This window comes from Pseudophryne corroboree, chromosome 6 (genome assembly GCF_028390025.1).
Source record: "Pseudophryne corroboree isolate aPseCor3 chromosome 6, aPseCor3.hap2, whole genome shotgun sequence".
NCBI classification, from domain to species: Eukaryota; Metazoa; Chordata; class Amphibia; order Anura; family Myobatrachidae; genus Pseudophryne; species Pseudophryne corroboree.
Genome location: NC_086449.1, coordinates 93,232,497 through 93,249,035, shown reverse-complemented (window position 1 = coordinate 93,249,035; position 16,539 = coordinate 93,232,497). Strand labels below are relative to the sequence as shown.

General features: G+C 37.3%; 24 non-coding genes across 24 annotated transcripts; 16 read left to right on the top strand and 8 right to left on the bottom strand.

The window, feature by feature from the left end:
• Window positions 1-83: 83 nt before the first annotated feature.
• On the bottom strand, window positions 84-155 carry TRNAE-UUC (transfer RNA glutamic acid (anticodon UUC)). The gene has a single exon. It is a non-coding gene; the product is annotated as a tRNA-Glu (tRNA).
• A 114-nt stretch (window positions 156-269) lies between these two features.
• On the top strand, window positions 270-342 carry TRNAM-CAU (transfer RNA methionine (anticodon CAU)). The gene has a single exon. It is a non-coding gene; the product is annotated as a tRNA-Met (tRNA).
• A 773-nt stretch (window positions 343-1,115) lies between these two features.
• Window positions 1,116-1,187, bottom strand: TRNAE-UUC (transfer RNA glutamic acid (anticodon UUC)). The gene has a single exon. It is a non-coding gene; the product is annotated as a tRNA-Glu (tRNA).
• Window positions 1,188-1,301: 114 nt separating this feature from the next.
• On the top strand, window positions 1,302-1,374 carry TRNAM-CAU (transfer RNA methionine (anticodon CAU)). Its single transcript has one exon. It is a non-coding gene; the product is annotated as a tRNA-Met (tRNA).
• Window positions 1,375-2,337: 963 nt separating this feature from the next.
• Window positions 2,338-2,410, top strand: TRNAM-CAU (transfer RNA methionine (anticodon CAU)). The gene has a single exon. It is a non-coding gene; the product is annotated as a tRNA-Met (tRNA).
• Window positions 2,411-3,372: 962 nt separating this feature from the next.
• Window positions 3,373-3,445, top strand: TRNAM-CAU (transfer RNA methionine (anticodon CAU)). The gene has a single exon. It is a non-coding gene; the product is annotated as a tRNA-Met (tRNA).
• A 764-nt stretch (window positions 3,446-4,209) lies between these two features.
• Window positions 4,210-4,281, bottom strand: TRNAE-UUC (transfer RNA glutamic acid (anticodon UUC)). The gene has a single exon. It is a non-coding gene; the product is annotated as a tRNA-Glu (tRNA).
• Window positions 4,282-4,395: 114 nt separating this feature from the next.
• TRNAM-CAU (transfer RNA methionine (anticodon CAU)) lies at window positions 4,396-4,468 on the top strand. Its single transcript has one exon. It is a non-coding gene; the product is annotated as a tRNA-Met (tRNA).
• Window positions 4,469-5,245: 777 nt separating this feature from the next.
• Window positions 5,246-5,317, bottom strand: TRNAE-UUC (transfer RNA glutamic acid (anticodon UUC)). The gene has a single exon. It is a non-coding gene; the product is annotated as a tRNA-Glu (tRNA).
• Window positions 5,318-5,431: 114 nt separating this feature from the next.
• TRNAM-CAU (transfer RNA methionine (anticodon CAU)) lies at window positions 5,432-5,504 on the top strand. Its single transcript has one exon. It is a non-coding gene; the product is annotated as a tRNA-Met (tRNA).
• Window positions 5,505-6,280: 776 nt separating this feature from the next.
• On the bottom strand, window positions 6,281-6,352 carry TRNAE-UUC (transfer RNA glutamic acid (anticodon UUC)). Its single transcript has one exon. It is a non-coding gene; the product is annotated as a tRNA-Glu (tRNA).
• Window positions 6,353-6,466: 114 nt separating this feature from the next.
• Window positions 6,467-6,539, top strand: TRNAM-CAU (transfer RNA methionine (anticodon CAU)). The gene has a single exon. It is a non-coding gene; the product is annotated as a tRNA-Met (tRNA).
• Window positions 6,540-7,502: 963 nt separating this feature from the next.
• On the top strand, window positions 7,503-7,575 carry TRNAM-CAU (transfer RNA methionine (anticodon CAU)). The gene has a single exon. It is a non-coding gene; the product is annotated as a tRNA-Met (tRNA).
• Window positions 7,576-8,538: 963 nt separating this feature from the next.
• TRNAM-CAU (transfer RNA methionine (anticodon CAU)) lies at window positions 8,539-8,611 on the top strand. Its single transcript has one exon. It is a non-coding gene; the product is annotated as a tRNA-Met (tRNA).
• Window positions 8,612-9,389: 778 nt separating this feature from the next.
• On the bottom strand, window positions 9,390-9,461 carry TRNAE-UUC (transfer RNA glutamic acid (anticodon UUC)). The gene has a single exon. It is a non-coding gene; the product is annotated as a tRNA-Glu (tRNA).
• Window positions 9,462-9,575: 114 nt separating this feature from the next.
• Window positions 9,576-9,648, top strand: TRNAM-CAU (transfer RNA methionine (anticodon CAU)). The gene has a single exon. It is a non-coding gene; the product is annotated as a tRNA-Met (tRNA).
• Window positions 9,649-10,611: 963 nt separating this feature from the next.
• On the top strand, window positions 10,612-10,684 carry TRNAM-CAU (transfer RNA methionine (anticodon CAU)). The gene has a single exon. It is a non-coding gene; the product is annotated as a tRNA-Met (tRNA).
• A 776-nt stretch (window positions 10,685-11,460) lies between these two features.
• TRNAE-UUC (transfer RNA glutamic acid (anticodon UUC)) lies at window positions 11,461-11,532 on the bottom strand. The gene has a single exon. It is a non-coding gene; the product is annotated as a tRNA-Glu (tRNA).
• Window positions 11,533-11,646: 114 nt separating this feature from the next.
• TRNAM-CAU (transfer RNA methionine (anticodon CAU)) lies at window positions 11,647-11,719 on the top strand. The gene has a single exon. It is a non-coding gene; the product is annotated as a tRNA-Met (tRNA).
• A 963-nt stretch (window positions 11,720-12,682) lies between these two features.
• Window positions 12,683-12,755, top strand: TRNAM-CAU (transfer RNA methionine (anticodon CAU)). The gene has a single exon. It is a non-coding gene; the product is annotated as a tRNA-Met (tRNA).
• Window positions 12,756-13,718: 963 nt separating this feature from the next.
• TRNAM-CAU (transfer RNA methionine (anticodon CAU)) lies at window positions 13,719-13,791 on the top strand. Its single transcript has one exon. It is a non-coding gene; the product is annotated as a tRNA-Met (tRNA).
• A 778-nt stretch (window positions 13,792-14,569) lies between these two features.
• TRNAE-UUC (transfer RNA glutamic acid (anticodon UUC)) lies at window positions 14,570-14,641 on the bottom strand. The gene has a single exon. It is a non-coding gene; the product is annotated as a tRNA-Glu (tRNA).
• A 114-nt stretch (window positions 14,642-14,755) lies between these two features.
• Window positions 14,756-14,828, top strand: TRNAM-CAU (transfer RNA methionine (anticodon CAU)). Its single transcript has one exon. It is a non-coding gene; the product is annotated as a tRNA-Met (tRNA).
• Window positions 14,829-15,791: 963 nt separating this feature from the next.
• Window positions 15,792-15,864, top strand: TRNAM-CAU (transfer RNA methionine (anticodon CAU)). The gene has a single exon. It is a non-coding gene; the product is annotated as a tRNA-Met (tRNA).
• The last annotated feature ends 675 nt before the right edge of the window (window positions 15,865-16,539 follow it).

Genomic DNA, 16,539 nt, shown 5'->3' with positions numbered 1-16,539 from the left:
AGACACAAGGAAACATCTGGCTACAACTATTAGTTTTTGTTCCTCTGCTTTTGAATCTGTTTAGAAACAACAATAAGATTCCATTCCCATACCGGGAGTCGAAACCGGGCCGCCTGGGTGAAAACCAAGAATCCTTACCGCTAGACCATATGGGAAGCTGAAATAAATCTCCTTCAAAGTTTCATACAAGGAAAACATTTTTACTGATATCGGAAATTTGTTAAACCAAAATGCCTCACCTTTTCTAATCCAAAAATAAGCCTACAGTTGCCTTGTTAGTGCAGTTGGTAGCGCGTCAGTTTCATAATCTGAAGGTTGTGAGTTCAAGCCTCCCACAGGGCATTTTTATTGATGTCTATTTTGGGAGCATGGCATTGCAATATGAGAGATGCAGTCCTGTTTCTAACAAACTAGACTGATTGCATCAAAATGTTACCTTTCAGAAAGAGTTGTGTCATCTGTTTATAATTGCAGATAAGCTTTAATAATTCACCTGACCTATAAAAGTTTTCAGACCAGCAATAAAAGAAAAGATGTCAAATAACTCATCCAAGATCTACCCCATTTAGGGGAAAAAAAGCATAAAGCATTTTTCATTCTATTTGTCATGACTGTTGTCCTCAGAACAGTGCATTGTAACTTGAGAGTTAAAACTCTGTTTCTTGTAAAGTTGCCAGAACACCTGTCCGGATTGAAGGAATTTTCTCTTTATAACAGGACTTAACATCTGTAAATTTGTTTTAACGCCAAAGGATTTTAGACCATAACTAATGGAAAAGGTGTTTTCAGATCACTTGACACATTTGTAACATTTTTTTATTTTATTTTTCATGCAGCTGGAATCAATGATGGAAAAGGGGAGCATAATGCATTGTTCTATTCTTTGTGATTTTTGTCCTCAGTCCATTTCTCACAGTTTCATAATACCTGGAAATTTTACCTGTGATAAGGCCAATGATAATGGCACAGCAGTTGCCCAAAACCTTGTCACAATTAGTAGCAGTGGATCACGTCTGCAATTGGAACCACATCAGACACAAGGAAACATCTGGCTACAACTATTAGTTTTTGTTCCTCTGCTTTTGAATCTGTTTAGAAACAACAATAAGATTCCATTCCTATACTGGGAGTCGAACCCGGGCCGCCTGGGTGAAAACCAAGAGTCCTTACCGCTAGACCATATGGGACGCTGAAATAAATCTCCTTCAAAGTTTCATACAAGGAAAACATTTTTACTGATATCGGAAATTTGTTAAACCAAAATGCCTCACCTTTTCTAATCCAAAAATAAGCCTACAGTTGCCTTGTTAGCGCAGTTGGTAGCGCGTCAGTCTCATAATCTGAAGGTCGTGAGTTCAAGCCTCACACAGGGCATTTTTATTGATGTCTATTTTGGGAGCATGGCATTGCAATATGAGAGATGCAGTCCTGTTTCTAACAAACTAGACTGATTGCATCAAAATGCTACCTTTCAGAAAGAGTTGTGTCATCTGTTTATAATTGCAGATAAGCTTTAATAATTCACCTGACCTATAAAAGTTTTCAGACCAGCAATAAAAGAAAAGATGTCAAATAACTCATCCAAGATCTACCCCATTTAGGGGAAAAAAAGCATAAAGCATTTTTCATTCTATTTGTCATGACTGTTGTCCTCAGAACAGTGCATTGTAACTTGAGAGTTAAAACTCTGTTTTTTGTGAAGTTGCCAGAACACCTGTCCGGATTGAAGGAATTTTCTCTTTATAACAGGACTTAACATCTGTAAATTTGTTTTAACGCCAAAGGATTTTAGACCATAACTAATGGAAAAGGTGTTTTCAGATCACTTGACACATTTGTAACATTTTTTTATTTTATTTTTCATGCAGCTGGAATCAATGATGGAAAAGGGGAGCATAATGCATTGTTCTATTCTTTGTGATTTTTGTCCTCAGAGAGCCCATTTCTCACAGTTTCATAATACCTTGAAATTTTATCTGTGATAAGGCCAATGATAATGGCACAGCGGTTGCCCAAAACCTTGTCACAATTAGTAGCAGTGGATCACGTCTGCAATTGGAACCACATCAGACACAAGGAAACATCTGGCTACAACTATTAGTTTTTGTTCCTCTGCTTTTGAATCTGTTTAGAAACAACAATAAGATTCCATTCCCATACCGTGAGTCGAACCTGGGCCGCCTGGGTGAAAACCAGGAATCCTTACCGCTAGACCATATGGGAAGCTGACATAAATCTACTTCAAAGTTTCATACAAGGAAAACATTTTTACTGATATCGGAAATTTGTTAAACCAAAATGCCTCACCTTTTCTAATACAAATCTAAGGCTACAGTTGCCTTGTTAGCGCAGTTGGTAGCGCGTCAGTCTCATAATCTGAAGGTCGTGAGTTCAAGCCTCACACAGGGCATTTTTATTGATGTCTATTTTGGGAGCATGGCATTGCAATATGAGAGATGCAGTCCTGTTTCTAACAAACTAGACTGATAGCATCAAAATGTTACCTTTCAGAAAGAGTTGTGTCATCTGTTTATAATTGCAGATAAGCTTTAATAATTCACCTGACCTATAAAAGATTTCAGACCAGCAATAAAAGAAAAGATGTCAAATAACTCATCCAAGATGTACCCATTTAGGGGAAAAAAAGCATAAAGCATTTTTCATTCTATTTGTCATGACTGTTGTCCTCAGAACAGTGCATTGTAACTTGAGAGTTAAAACTCTGTTTCTTGTAAAGATGCCAGAACACCTATCCGGATTGAAGGAATTTTCTCTTTATAACAGGACTTAACATCTGTAAATTTGTTTTAACGCCAAAGGATTTTAGACCATAACTAATGGAAAAGGTGTTTTCAGATCACTTGACACATTTGTAACATTTTTTTATTTTATTTTTCACGCAGCTGGAATCAATGATGGAAAAGGGGAGCATAATGCATTGTTCTATTCTTTGTGATTTTTGTCCTCAGAGAGCCCATTTCTCACAGTTTCATAATACCTGGAAATTTTACCTGTGATAAGGCCAATGATAATGGCACAGCAGTTGCCCAAAACCTTGTTACAATTAGTAGCAGTGGATCACGTCTGCAATTGGAACCACATCAGACACAAGGAAACATCTGGCTACAACTATTAGTTTTTGTTCCTCTGCTTTTGAATCTGTTTAGAAACAACAATAAGATTCCAGTCCCATACCGTGAGTCGAACCTGGGCCGTCTGGGTGAAAACCAGGAATCCTTACCGCTAGACCATATGGGAAGCTGACATAAATCTACTTCAAAGTTTCATACAAGGAAAACATTTTTACTGATATCGGAAATTTGTTAAACCAAAATGCCTCACCTTTTCTAATACAAATCTAAGGCTACAGTTGCCTTGTTAGCGCAGTTGGTAGCGCGTCAGTCTCATAATCTGAAGGTCGTAAGTTCAAGCCTCACACAGGGCATTTTTATTGATGTCTATTTTGGGAGCATGGCATTGCAATATGAGAGATGCAGTCCTGTTTCTAACAAACTAGACTGATAGCATCAAAATGTTACCTTTCAGAAAGAGTTGTGTCATCTGTTTATAATTGCAGATAAGCTTTAATAATTCACCTGACCTATAAAAGATTTCAGACCAGCAATAAAAGAAAAGATGTCAAATAACTCATCCAAGATCTACCCCATTTAGGGGAAAAAAAGCATAAAGCATTTTTCATTCTATTGTCCTCAGAACAGTGCATTGTAACTTGAGAGTTAAAATTCTGTTTCTTGTAAAGTTGCCAGAACACCTGTCCGGATTGAAGGAATTTTCTCTTTATAACAGGACTTAACATCTGTAAATTTGTTTTAACGCCAAAGGATTTTAGACAATAACTAATGGAAAAGGTGTTTTCAGATCACTTGACACATTTGTAACATTTTTTTATTTTATTTTTCATGCAGCTGGAATAAATGATGGAAAAGGGGAGCATAATGCATTGTTCTATTCTTTGTGATTTTTGTCCTCAGAGAGCCCATTTCTCACAGTTTCATAATACCTGGAAATGTTACCTGTGATAAGGCCAATGATAATGGCACAGCAGTTGCCCAAAACCTTGTCACAATTAGTAGCAGTGGATCACGTCTGCAATTGGAACCACATCAGACACAAGGAAACATCTGGCTACAACTATTAGTTTTTGTTCCTCTGCTTTTGAATCTGTTTAGAAACAACAATAAGACTCCATTCCCATACCGTGAGTCGAACCCGGGCCGCCTGGGTGAAAACCAGGAATCCTTACCGCTAGACCATATGGGAAGCTGAAATAAATCTACTTCAAAGTTTCATACAAGGAAAACATTTTTACTGATATCGGAAATTTGTTAAACCAAAATGCCTCACCTTTTCTAATCCAAATCTAAGGCTACAGTTCCCTTGTTAGCGCAGTTGGTAGCGCGTCAGTCTCATAATCTGAAGGTCGTGAGTTCAAGCCTCACACAGGGCATTTTTATTGATGTCTATTTTGGGAGCATGGCATTGCAATATGAGAGATGCAGTCCTGTTTCTAACAAACTAGACTGATTGCATCAAAATGTTACCTTTCAGAAAGAGTTGTGTCATCTGTTTATAATTGCAGATAAGCTTTAATAATTCACCTGACCTATAAAAGATTTCAGACCAGCAATAAAAGAAAAGATGTCAAATAACTCATCCAAGATGTACCCATTTAGGGGAAAAAAAGCATAAAGCATTTTTCATTCTATTTGTCATGCCTGTTGTCCTCAGAACAGTGCATTGTAACTTGAGAGTTAAAACTCTGTTTCTTGTAAAGTTGCCAGAACACCTATCCGGATTGAAGGAATTTTCTCTTTATAACAGGACTTAACATCTGTAAATGTGTTTTAACGCCAAAGGATTTTAGACCATAACTAATGGAAAAGGTGTTTTCAGATCACTTGACACATTTGTAACATTTTTTTTATTTTATTTTTCATGCAGCTGGAATCAATGATGGAAAAGGGGAGCATAATGCATTGTTCTATTCTTTGTGATTTTTGTCCTCAGAGAGCCCATTTCTCACAGTTTTATAATACCTGGAAATGTTACCTGTGATAAGGCCAATGATAATGGCACAGCAGTTGCCCAAAACCTTGTCACAATTAGTAGCAGTGGATCACGTCTGCAATTGGAACCACATCAGACACAAGGAAACATCTGGCTACAACTATTAGTTTTTGTTCCTCTGCTTTTGAATCTGTTTAGAAACAACAATAAGATTCCATTCCTATACTGGGAGTCGAACCCGGGCCGCCTGGGTGAAAACCAAGAGTCCTTACCGCTAGACCATATGGGACGCTGAAATAAATCTCCTTCAAAGTTTCATACAAGGAAAACATTTTTACTGATATCGGAAATTTGTTAAACCAAAATGCCTCACCTTTTCTAATCCAAAAATAAGCCTACAGTTGCCTTGTTAGCGCAGTTGGTAGCGCGTCAGTCTCATAATCTGAAGGTCGTGAGTTCAAGCCTCACACAGGGCATTTTTATTGATGTCTATTTTGGGAGCATGGCATTGCAATATGAGAGATGCAGTCCTGTTTCTAACAAACTAGACTGATAGCATCAAAATGTTACCTTTCAGAAAGAGTTGTGTCATCTGTTTATAATTGCAGATAAGCTTTAATAATTCACCTGACCTATAAAAGATTTCAGACCAGCAATAAAAGAAAAGATGTCAAATAACTCATCCAAGATGTACCCATTTAGGGGAAAAAAAGCATAAAGCATTTTTCATTCTATTTGTCATGACTGTTGTCCTCAGAACAGTGCATTGTAACTTGAGAGTTAAAACTCTGTTTCTTGTAAAGATGCCAGAACACCTATCCGGATTGAAGGAATTTTCTCTTTATAACAGGACTTAACATCTGTAAATTTGTTTTAACGCCAAAGGATTTTAGACCATAACTAATGGAAAAGGTGTTTTCAGATCACTTGACACATTTGTAACATTTTTTTATTTTATTTTTCATGCAGCTGGAATCAATGATGGAAAAGGGGAGCATAATGCATTGTTCTATTCTTTGTGATTTTTGTCCTCAGAGAGCCCATTTCTCACAGTTTCATAATACCTGGAAATTTTACCTGTGATAAGGCCAATGATAATGGCACAGCAGTTGCCCAAAACCTTGTTACAATTAGTAGCAGTGGATCACGTCTGCAATTGGAACCACATCAGACACAAGGAAACATCTGGCTACAACTATTAGTTTTTGTTCCTCTGCTTTTGAATCTGTTTAGAAACAACAATAAGATTCCATTCCCATACCGGGAGTCGAACCCGGGCCGCCTGGGTGAAAACCAAGAATCCTTACCGCTAGACCATATGGGAAGCTGAAATAAATCTCCTTCAAAGTTTCATACAAGGAAAACATTTTTACTGATATCGGAAATTTGTTAAACCAAAATGCCTCACCTTTTCTAATCCAAAAACAAGCCTGCAGTTGCCTTGTTAGCGCAGTTGGTAGCGCGTCAGTCTCATAATCTGAAGGTCGTGAGTTCAAGCCTCACACAGGGCATTTTTATTGATGTCTATTTTGGGAGCATGGCATTGCAATATGAGAGATGCAGTCCTGTTTCTAACAAACTAGACTGATTGCATCAAAATGTTACCTTTCAGAAAGAGTTGTGTCATCTGTTTATAAATGCAGATAAGCTTTAATAATTCACCTGACCTATAAAAGATTTCAGACCAGCAATAAAAGAAAAGATGTCAAATAACTCATCCAAGATCTACCCCATTTAGGGGAAAAAAAGCATAAAGCATTTTTCATTCTATTTGTCATGACTGTTGTCCTCAGAACAGTGCATTGTAACTTGAGAGTTAAAATTCTGTTTCTTGTAAAGTTGCCAGAACACCTGTCCGGATTGAAGGAATTTTCTCTTTATAACAGGACTTAACATCTGTAAATTTGTTTTAACGCCAAAGGATTTTAGACAATAACTAATGGAAAAGGTGTTTTCAGATCACTTGACACATTTGTAACATTTTTTTATTTTATTTTTCATGCAGCTGGAATCAATGATGGAAAAGGGGAGCATAATGCATTGTTCTATTCTTTGTGATTTTTGTCCTCAGAGAGCCCATTTCTCAATTTTACATAATACCTGGAAATTTTACGTGTGATAAGGCCAATGATAATGGCACAGCGGTTGCCCAAAACCTTGTCACAATTAGTAGCAGTGGATCACGTCTGCAATTGGAACCACATCAGACACAAGGAAACATCTGGCTACAACTATTAGTTTTTGTTCCTCTGCTTTTGAATCTGTTTAGAAACAACAATAAGATTCCATTCCTATACTGGGAGTCGAACCCGGGCCGTCTGGGTGAAAACCAAGAGACCTTACCGCTAGACCATATGGGACGCTGAAATAAATCTCCTTCAAAGTTTCATACAAGGAAAACATTTTTACTGATATCGGAAATTTGTTAAACCAAAATGCCTCACCTTTTCTAATCCAAAAATAAGCCTACAGTTGCCTTGTTAGCGCAGTTGGTAGCGCGTCAGTCTCATAATCTGAAGGTCGTGAGTTCAAGCCTCACACAGGGCATTTTTATTGATGTCTATTTTGGGAGCATGGCATTGCAATATGAGAGATGCAGTCCTGTTTCTAACAAACTAGACTGATTGCATCAAAATGCTACCTTTCAGAAAGAGTTGTGTCATCTGTTTATAATTGCAGATAAGCTTTAATAATTCACCTGACCTATAAAAGTTTTCAGACCAGCAATAAAAGAAAAGATGTCAAATAACTCATCCAAGATCTACGCCATTTAGGGGGGAAAAAGCATAAAGCATTTTTCATTCTATTTGTCATGCCTGTTGTCCTCAGAACAGTGCATTGTAACTTGAGAGTTAAAACTCTGTTTTTTGTGAAGTTGCCAGAACACCTGTCCGGATTGAAGGAATTTTCTCTTTATAACAGGACTTAACATCTGTAAATTTGTTTTAACGCCAAAGGATTTTAGACCATAACTAATGGAAAAGGTGTTTTCAGATCACTTGACACATTTGTAACATTTTTTTATTTTATTTTTCATGCAGCTGGAATCAATGATTGAAAAGGGGAGCATAATGCATTGTTCTATTCTTTGTGATTTTTGTCCTCAGAGAGCCCATTTCTCACAGTTTCATAATACCTGGAAATTTTACCTGTGATAAGGCCAATGATAATGGCACAGCGGTTGCCCAAAACCTTGTCACAATTAGTAGCAGTGGATCACGTCTGCAATTGGAACCACATCAGACACAAGGAAACATCTGGCTACAACTATTAGTTTTTGTTCCTCTGCTTTTGAATCTGTTTAGAAACAACAATAAGATTCCATTCCCATACCGTGAGTCGAACCTGGGCCGCCTGGGTGAAAACCAGGAATCCTTACCGCTAGACCATATGGGAAGCTGACATAAATCTACTTCAAAGTTTCATACAAGGAAAACATTTTTACTGATATCGGAAATTTGTTAAACCAAAATGCCTCACCTTTTCTAATACAAATCTAAGGCTACAGTTGCCTTGTTAGCGCAGTTGGTAGCGCGTCAGTCTCATAATCTGAACGTCGTGAGTTCAAGCCTCACACAGGGCATTTTTATTGATGTCTATTTTGGGAGCATGGCATTGCAATATGAGAGATGCAGTCCTGTTTCTAACAAACTAGACTGATTGCATCAAAATGTTACCTTTCAGAAAGAGTTGTGTCATCTGTTTATAATTGCAGATAAGCTTTAATAATTCACCTGACCTATAAAAGATTTCAGACGAGCAAAAAAAGAAAAGATGTCAAATAACTCATCCAAGATCTACCCCATTTAGGGGAAAAAAAGCATAAAGCATTTTTCATTCTATTTGTCATGACTGTTGTCCTCAGAACAGTGCATTGTAACTTGATAGTTAAAATTCTGTTTCTTGTAAAGTTGCCAGAACACCTGTCCGGATTGAAGGAATTTTCTCTTTATAACAGGACTTAACATCTGTAAATTTGTTTTAACGCCAAAGGATTTTAGACCATAACTAATGGAAAAGGTGTTTTCAGATCACTTGACACATTTGTAACATTTTTTTTATTTTATTTTTCATGCAGCTGGAATCAATGATGGAAAAGGGGAGCATAATGCATTGTTCTATTCTTTGTGATTTTTGTCCTCAGAGAGCCCATTTCTCACAGTTTTATAATACCTGGAAATGTTACCTGTGATAAGGCCAATGATAATGGCACAGCAGTTGCCCAAAACCTTGTCACAATTAGTAGCAGTGGATCACGTCTGCAATTGGAACCACATCAGACACAAGGAAACATCTGGCTACAACTATTAGTTTTTGTTCCTCTGCTTTTGAATCTGTTTAGAAACAACAATAAGATTCCATTCCTATACTGGGAGTCGAACCCGGGCCGCCTGGGTGAAAACCAAGAGTCCTTACCGCTAGACCATATGGGACGCTGAAATAAATCTCCTTCAAAGTTTCATACAAGGAAAACATTTTTACTGATATCGGAAATTTGTTAAACCAAAATGCCTCACCTTTTCTAATCCAAAAATAAGCCTACAGTTGCCTTGTTAGCGCAGTTGGTAGCGCGTCAGTCTCATAATCTGAAGGTCGTGAGTTCAAGCCTCACACAGGGCATTTTTATTGATGTCTATTTTGGGAGCATGGCATTGCAATATGAGAGATGCAGTCCTGTTTCTAACAAACTAGACTGATTGCATCAAAATGCTACCTTTCAGAAAGAGTTGTGTCATCTGTTTATAATTGCAGATAAGCTTTAATAATTCACCTGACCTATAAAAGTTTTCAGACCAGCAATAAAAGAAAAGATGTCAAATAACTCATCCAAGATCTACCCCATTTAGGGGAAAAAAAGCATAAAGCATTTTTCATTCTATTTGTCATGACTGTTGTCCTCAGAACAGTGCATTGTAACTTGAGAGTTAAAATTCTGTTTCTTGTAAAGTTGCCAGAACACCTGTCCGGATTGAAGGAATTTTCTCTTTATAACAGGACTTAACATCTGTAAATTTGTTTTAACGCCAAAGGATTTTAGACCATAACTAATGGAAAAGGTGTTTTCAGATCACTTGACACATTTGTAACATTTTTTTATTTTATTTTTCATGCAGCTGGAATCAATGATGGAAAAGGGGAGCATAATGCATTGTTCTATTCTTTGTGATTTTTGTCCTCAGAGAGCCCATTTCTCACAGTTTCATAATACCTTGAAATTTTATCTGTGATAAGGCCAATGATAATGGCACAGCGGTTGCCCAAAACCTTGTCACAATTAGTAGCAGTGGATCACGTCTGCAATTGGAACCACATCAGACACAAGGAAACATCTGGCTACAACTATTAGTTTTTGTTCCTCTGCTTTTGAATCTGTTTAGAAACAACAATAAGATTCCATTCCCATACCGTGAGTCGAACCTGGGCCGTCTGGGTGAAAACCAGGAATCCTTACCGCTAGACCATATGGGAAGCTGACATAAATCTACTTCAAAGTTTCATACAAGGAAAACATTTTTACTGATATCGGAAATTTGTTAAACCAAAATGCCTCACCTTTTCTAATACAAATCTAAGGCTACAGTTGCCTTGTTAGCGCAGTTGGTAGCGCGTCAGTCTCATAATCTGAAGGTCGTGAGTTCAAGCCTCACACAGGGCATTTTTATTGATGTCTATTTTGGGAGCATGGCATTGCAATATGAGAGATGCAGTCCTGTTTCTAACAAACTAGACTGATAGCATCAAAATGTTACCTTTCAGAAAGAGTTGTGTCATCTGTTTATAATTGCAGATAAGCTTTAATAATTCACCTGACCTATAAAAGATTTCAGACCAGCAATAAAAGAAAAGATGTCAAATAACTCATCCAAGATGTACCCATTTAGGGGAAAAAAAGCATAAAGCATTTTTCATTCTATTTGTCATGACTGTTGTCCTCAGAACAGTGCATTGTAACTTGAGAGTTAAAACTCTGTTTCTTGTAAAGATGCCAGAACACCTATCCGGATTGAAGGAATTTTCTCTTTATAACAGGACTTAACATCTGTAAATTTGTTTTAACGCCAAAGGATTTTAGACCATAACTAATGGAAAAGGTGTTTTCAGATCACTTGACACATTTGTAACATTTTTTTATTTTATTTTTCATGCAGCTGGAATCAATGATGGAAAAGGGGAGCATAATGCATTGTTCTATTCTTTGTGATTTTTGTCCTCAGAGAGCCCATTTCTCACAGTTTCATAATACCTGGAAATTTTACCTGTGATAAGGCCAATGATAATGGCACAGCAGTTGCCCAAAACCTTGTTACAATTAGTAGCAGTGGATCACGTCTGCAATTGGAACCACATCAGACACAAGGAAACATCTGGCTACAACTATTAGTTTTTGTTCCTCTGCTTTTGAATCTGTTTAGAAACAACAATAAGATTCCATTCCCATACCGGGAGTCGAACCCGGGCCGCCTGGGTGAAAACCAAGAATCCTTACCGCTAGACCATATGGGAAGCTGAAATAAATCTCCTTCAAAGTTTCATACAAGGAAAACATTTTTACTGATATCGGAAATTTGTTAAACCAAAATGCCTCACCTTTTCTAATCCAAAAACAAGCCTGCAGTTGCCTTGTTAGCGCAGTTGGTAGCGCGTCAGTCTCATAATCTGAAGGTCGTGAGTTCAAGCCTCACACAGGGCATTTTTATTGATGTCTATTTTGGGAGCATGGCATTGCAATATGAGAGATGCAGTCCTGTTTCTAACAAACTAGACTGATTGCATCAAAATGTTACCTTTCAGAAAGAGTTGTGTTATCTGTTTATAAATGCAGATAAGTTTTAATAATTCACCTGACCTATAAAAGATTTCAGACCAGCAATAAAAGAAAAGATGTCAAATAACTCATCCAAGATCTACCCCATTTAGGGGAAAAAAAGCATAAAGCATTTTTCATTCTATTTGTCATGACTGTTGTCCTCAGAACAGTGCATTGTAACTTGAGAGTTAAAATTCTGTTTCTTGTAAAGTTGCCAGAACACCTGTCCGGATTGAAGGAATTTTCTCTTTATAACAGGACTTAACATCTGTAAATTTGTTTTAACGCCAAAGGATTTTAGACAATAACTAATGGAAAAGGTGTTTTCAGATCACTTGACACATTTGTAACATTTTTTTATTTTATTTTTCATGCAGCTGGAATCAATGATGGAAAAGGGGAGCATAATGCATTGTTCTATTCTTTGTGATTTTTGTCCTCAGAGAGCCCATTTCTCAATTTTACATAATACCTGGAAATTTTACGTGTGATAAGGCCAATGATAATGGCACAGCGGTTGCCCAAAACCTTGTCACAATTAGTAGCAGTGGATCACGTCTGCAATTGGAACCACATCAGACACAAGGAAACATCTGGCTACAACTATTAGTTTTTGTTCCTCTGCTTTTGAATCTGTTTAGAAACAACAATAAGATTCCATTCCTATACTGGGAGTCGAACCCGGGCCGTCTGGGTGAAAACCAAGAGACCTTACCGCTAGACCATATGGGACGCTGAAATAAATCTCCTTCAAAGTTTCATACAAGGAAAACATTTTTACTGATATCGGAAATTTGTTAAACCAAAATGCCTCACCTTTTCTAATCCAAAAATAAGCCTACAGTTGCCTTGTTAGCGCAGTTGGTAGCGCGTCAGTCTCATAATCTGAAGGTCGTGAGCTCAAGCCTCACACAGGGCATTTTTATTGATGTCTATTTTGGGAGCATGGCATTGCAATATGAGAGATGCAGTCCTGTTTCTAACAAACTAGACTGATTGCATCAAAATGCTACCTTTCAGAAAGAGTTGTGTCATCTGTTTATAATTGCAGATAAGCTTTAATAATTCACCTGACCTATAAAAGTTTTCAGACCAGCAATAAAAGAAAAGATGTCAAATAACTCATCCAAGATCTACGCCATTTAGGGGGGAAAAAGCATAAAGCATTTTTCATTCTATTTGTCATGCCTGTTGTCCTCAGAACAGTGCATTGTAACTTGAGAGTTAAAACTCTGTTTTTTGTGAAGTTGCCAGAACACCTGTCCGGATTGAAGGAATTTTCTCTTTACAACAGGACTTAACATCTGTAAATTTGTTTTAACGCCAAAGGATTTTAGACCATAACTAATGGAAAAGGTGTTTTCAGATCACTTGACACATTTGTAACATTTTTTTATTTTATTTTTCATGCAGCTGGAATCAATGATTGAAAAGGGGAGCATAATGCATTGTTCTATTCTTTGTGATTTTTGTCCTCAGAGAGCCCATTTCTCACAGTTTCATAATACCTGGAAATTTTACCTGTGATAAGGCCAATGATAATGGCACAGCGGTTGCCCAAAACCTTGTCACAATTAGTAGCAGTGGATCACGTCTGCAATTGGAACCACATCAGACACAAGGAAACATCTGGCTACAACTATTAGTTTTTGTTCCTCTGCTTTTGAATCTGTTTAGAAACAACAATAAGATTCCATTCCCATACCGTGAGTCGAACCTGGGCCGCCTGGGTGAAAACCAGGAATCCTTACCGCTAGACCATATGGGAAGCTGACATAAATCTACTTCAAAGTTTCATACAAGGAAAACATTTTTACTGATATCGGAAATTTGTTAAACCAAAATGCCTCACCTTTTCTAATACAAATCTAAGGCTACAGTTGCCTTGTTAGCGCAGTTGGTAGCGCGTCAGTCTCATAATCTGAACGTCGTGAGTTCAAGCCTCACACAGGGCATTTTTATTGATGTCTATTTTGGGAGCATGGTATTGCAATATGAGAGATGCAGTCCTGTTTCTAACAAACTAGACTGATTGCATCAAAATGTTACCTTTCAGAAAGAGTTGTGTCATCTGTTTATAATTGCAGATAAGCTTTAATAATTCACCTGACCTATAAAAGATTTCAGACGAGCAATAAAAGAAAAGATGTCAAATAACTCATCCAAGATCTACCCCATTTAGGGGAAAAAAAGCATAAAGCATTTTTCATTCTATTTGTCATGACTGTTGTCCTCAGAACAGTGCATTGTAACTTGATAGTTAAAATTCTGTTTCTTGTAAAGTTGCCAGAACACCTGTCCGGATTGAAGGAATTTTCTCTTTATAACAGGACTTAACATCTGTAAATTTGTTTTAACGCCAAAGGATTTTAGACCATAACTAATGGAAAAGGTGTTTTCAGATCACTTGACACATTTGTAACATTTTTTTTATTTTATTTTTCATGCAGCTGGAATCAATGATGGAAAAGGGGAGCATAATGCATTGTTCTATTCTTTGTGATTTTTGTCCTCAGAGAGCCCATTTCTCACAGTTTTATAATACCTGGAAATGTTACCTGTGATAAGGCCAATGATAATGGCACAGCAGTTGCCCAAAACCTTGTCACAATTAGTAGCAGTGGATCACGTCTGCAATTGGAACCACATCAGACACAAGGAAACATCTGGCTACAACTATTAGTTTTTGTTCCTCTGCTTTTGAATCTGTTTAGAAACAACAATAAGATTCCATTCCTATACTGGGAGTCGAACCCGGGCCGCCTGGGTGAAAACCAAGAGTCCTTACCGCTAGACCATATGGGACGCTGAAATAAATCTCCTTCAAAGTTTCATACAAGGAAAACATTTTTACTGATATCGGAAATTTGTTAAACCAAAATGCCTCACCTTTTCTAATCCAAAAATAAGCCTACAGTTGCCTTGTTAGCGCAGTTGGTAGCGCGTCAGTCTCATAATCTGAAGGTCGTGAGTTCAAGCCTCACACAGGGCATTTTTATTGATGTCTATTTTGGGAGCATGGCATTGCAATATGAGAGATGCAGTCCTGTTTCTAACAAACTAGACTGATTGCATCAAAATGCTACCTTTCAGAAAGAGTTGTGTCATCTGTTTATAATTGCAGATAAGCTTTAATAATTCACCTGACCTATAAAAGTTTTCAGACCAGCAATAAAAGAAAAGATGTCAAATAACTCATCCAAGATCTACCCCATTTAGGGGAAAAAAAGCATAAAGCATTTTTCATTCTATTTGTCATGACTGTTGTCCTCAGAACAGTGCATTGTAACTTGAGAGTTAAAATTCTGTTTCTTGTAAAGTTGCCAGAACACCTGTCCGGATTGAAGGAATTTTCTCTTTATAACAGGACTTAACATCTGTAAATTTGTTTTAACGCCAAAGGATTTTAGACCATAACTAATGGAAAAGGTGTTTTCAGATCACTTGACACATTTGTAACATTTTTTTATTTTATTTTTCATGCAGCTGGAATCAATGATGGAAAAGGGGAGCATAATGCATTGTTCTATTCTTTGTGATTTTTGTCCTCAGAGAGCCCATTTCTCACAGTTTCATAATACCTTGAAATTTTATCTGTGATAAGGCCAATGATAATGGCACAGCGGTTGCCCAAAACCTTGTCACAATTAGTAGCAGTGGATCACGTCTGCAATTGGAACCACATCAGACACAAGGAAACATCTGGCTACAACTATTAGTTTTTGTTCCTCTGCTTTTGAATCTGTTTAGAAACAACAATAAGATTCCATTCCCATACCGTGAGTCGAACCTGGGCCGTCTGGGTGAAAACCAGGAATCCTTACCGCTAGACCATATGGGAAGCTGACATAAATCTACTTCAAAGTTTCATACAAGGAAAACATTTTTACTGATATCGGAAATTTGTTAAACCAAAATGCCTCACCTTTTCTAATACAAATCTAAGGCTACAGTTGCCTTGTTAGCGCAGTTGGTAGCGCGTCAGTCTCATAATCTGAAGGTCGTGAGTTCAAGCCTCACACAGGGCATTTTTATTGATGTCTATTTTGGGAGCATGGCATTGCAATATGAGAGATGCAGTCCTGTTTCTAACAAACTAGACTGATAGCATCAAAATGTTACCTTTCAGAAAGAGTTGTGTCATCTGTTTATAATTGCAGATAAGCTTTAATAATTCACCTGACCTATAAAAGATTTCAGACCAGCAATAAAAGAAAAGATGTCAAATAACTCATCCAAGATGTACCCATTTAGGGGAAAAAAAGCATAAAGCATTTTTCATTCTATTTGTCATGACTGTTGTCCTCAGAACAGTGCATTGTAACTTGAGAGTTAAAACTCTGTTTCTTGTAAAGATGCCAGAACACCTATCCGGATTGAAGGAATTTTCTCTTTATAACAGGACTTAACATCTGTAAATTTGTTTTAACGCCAAAGGATTTTAGACCATAACTAATGGAAAAGGTGTTTTCAGATCACTTGACACATTTGTAACATTTTTTTATTTTATTTTTCATGCAGCTGGAATCAATGATGGAAAAGGGGAGCATAATGCATTGTTCTATTCTTTGTGATTTTTGTCCTCAGAGAGCCCATTTCTCACAGTTTCATAATACCTGGAAATTTTACCTGTGATAAGGCCAATGATAATGGCACAGCAGTTGCCCAAAACCTTGTTACAATTAGTAGCAGTGGATCACGTC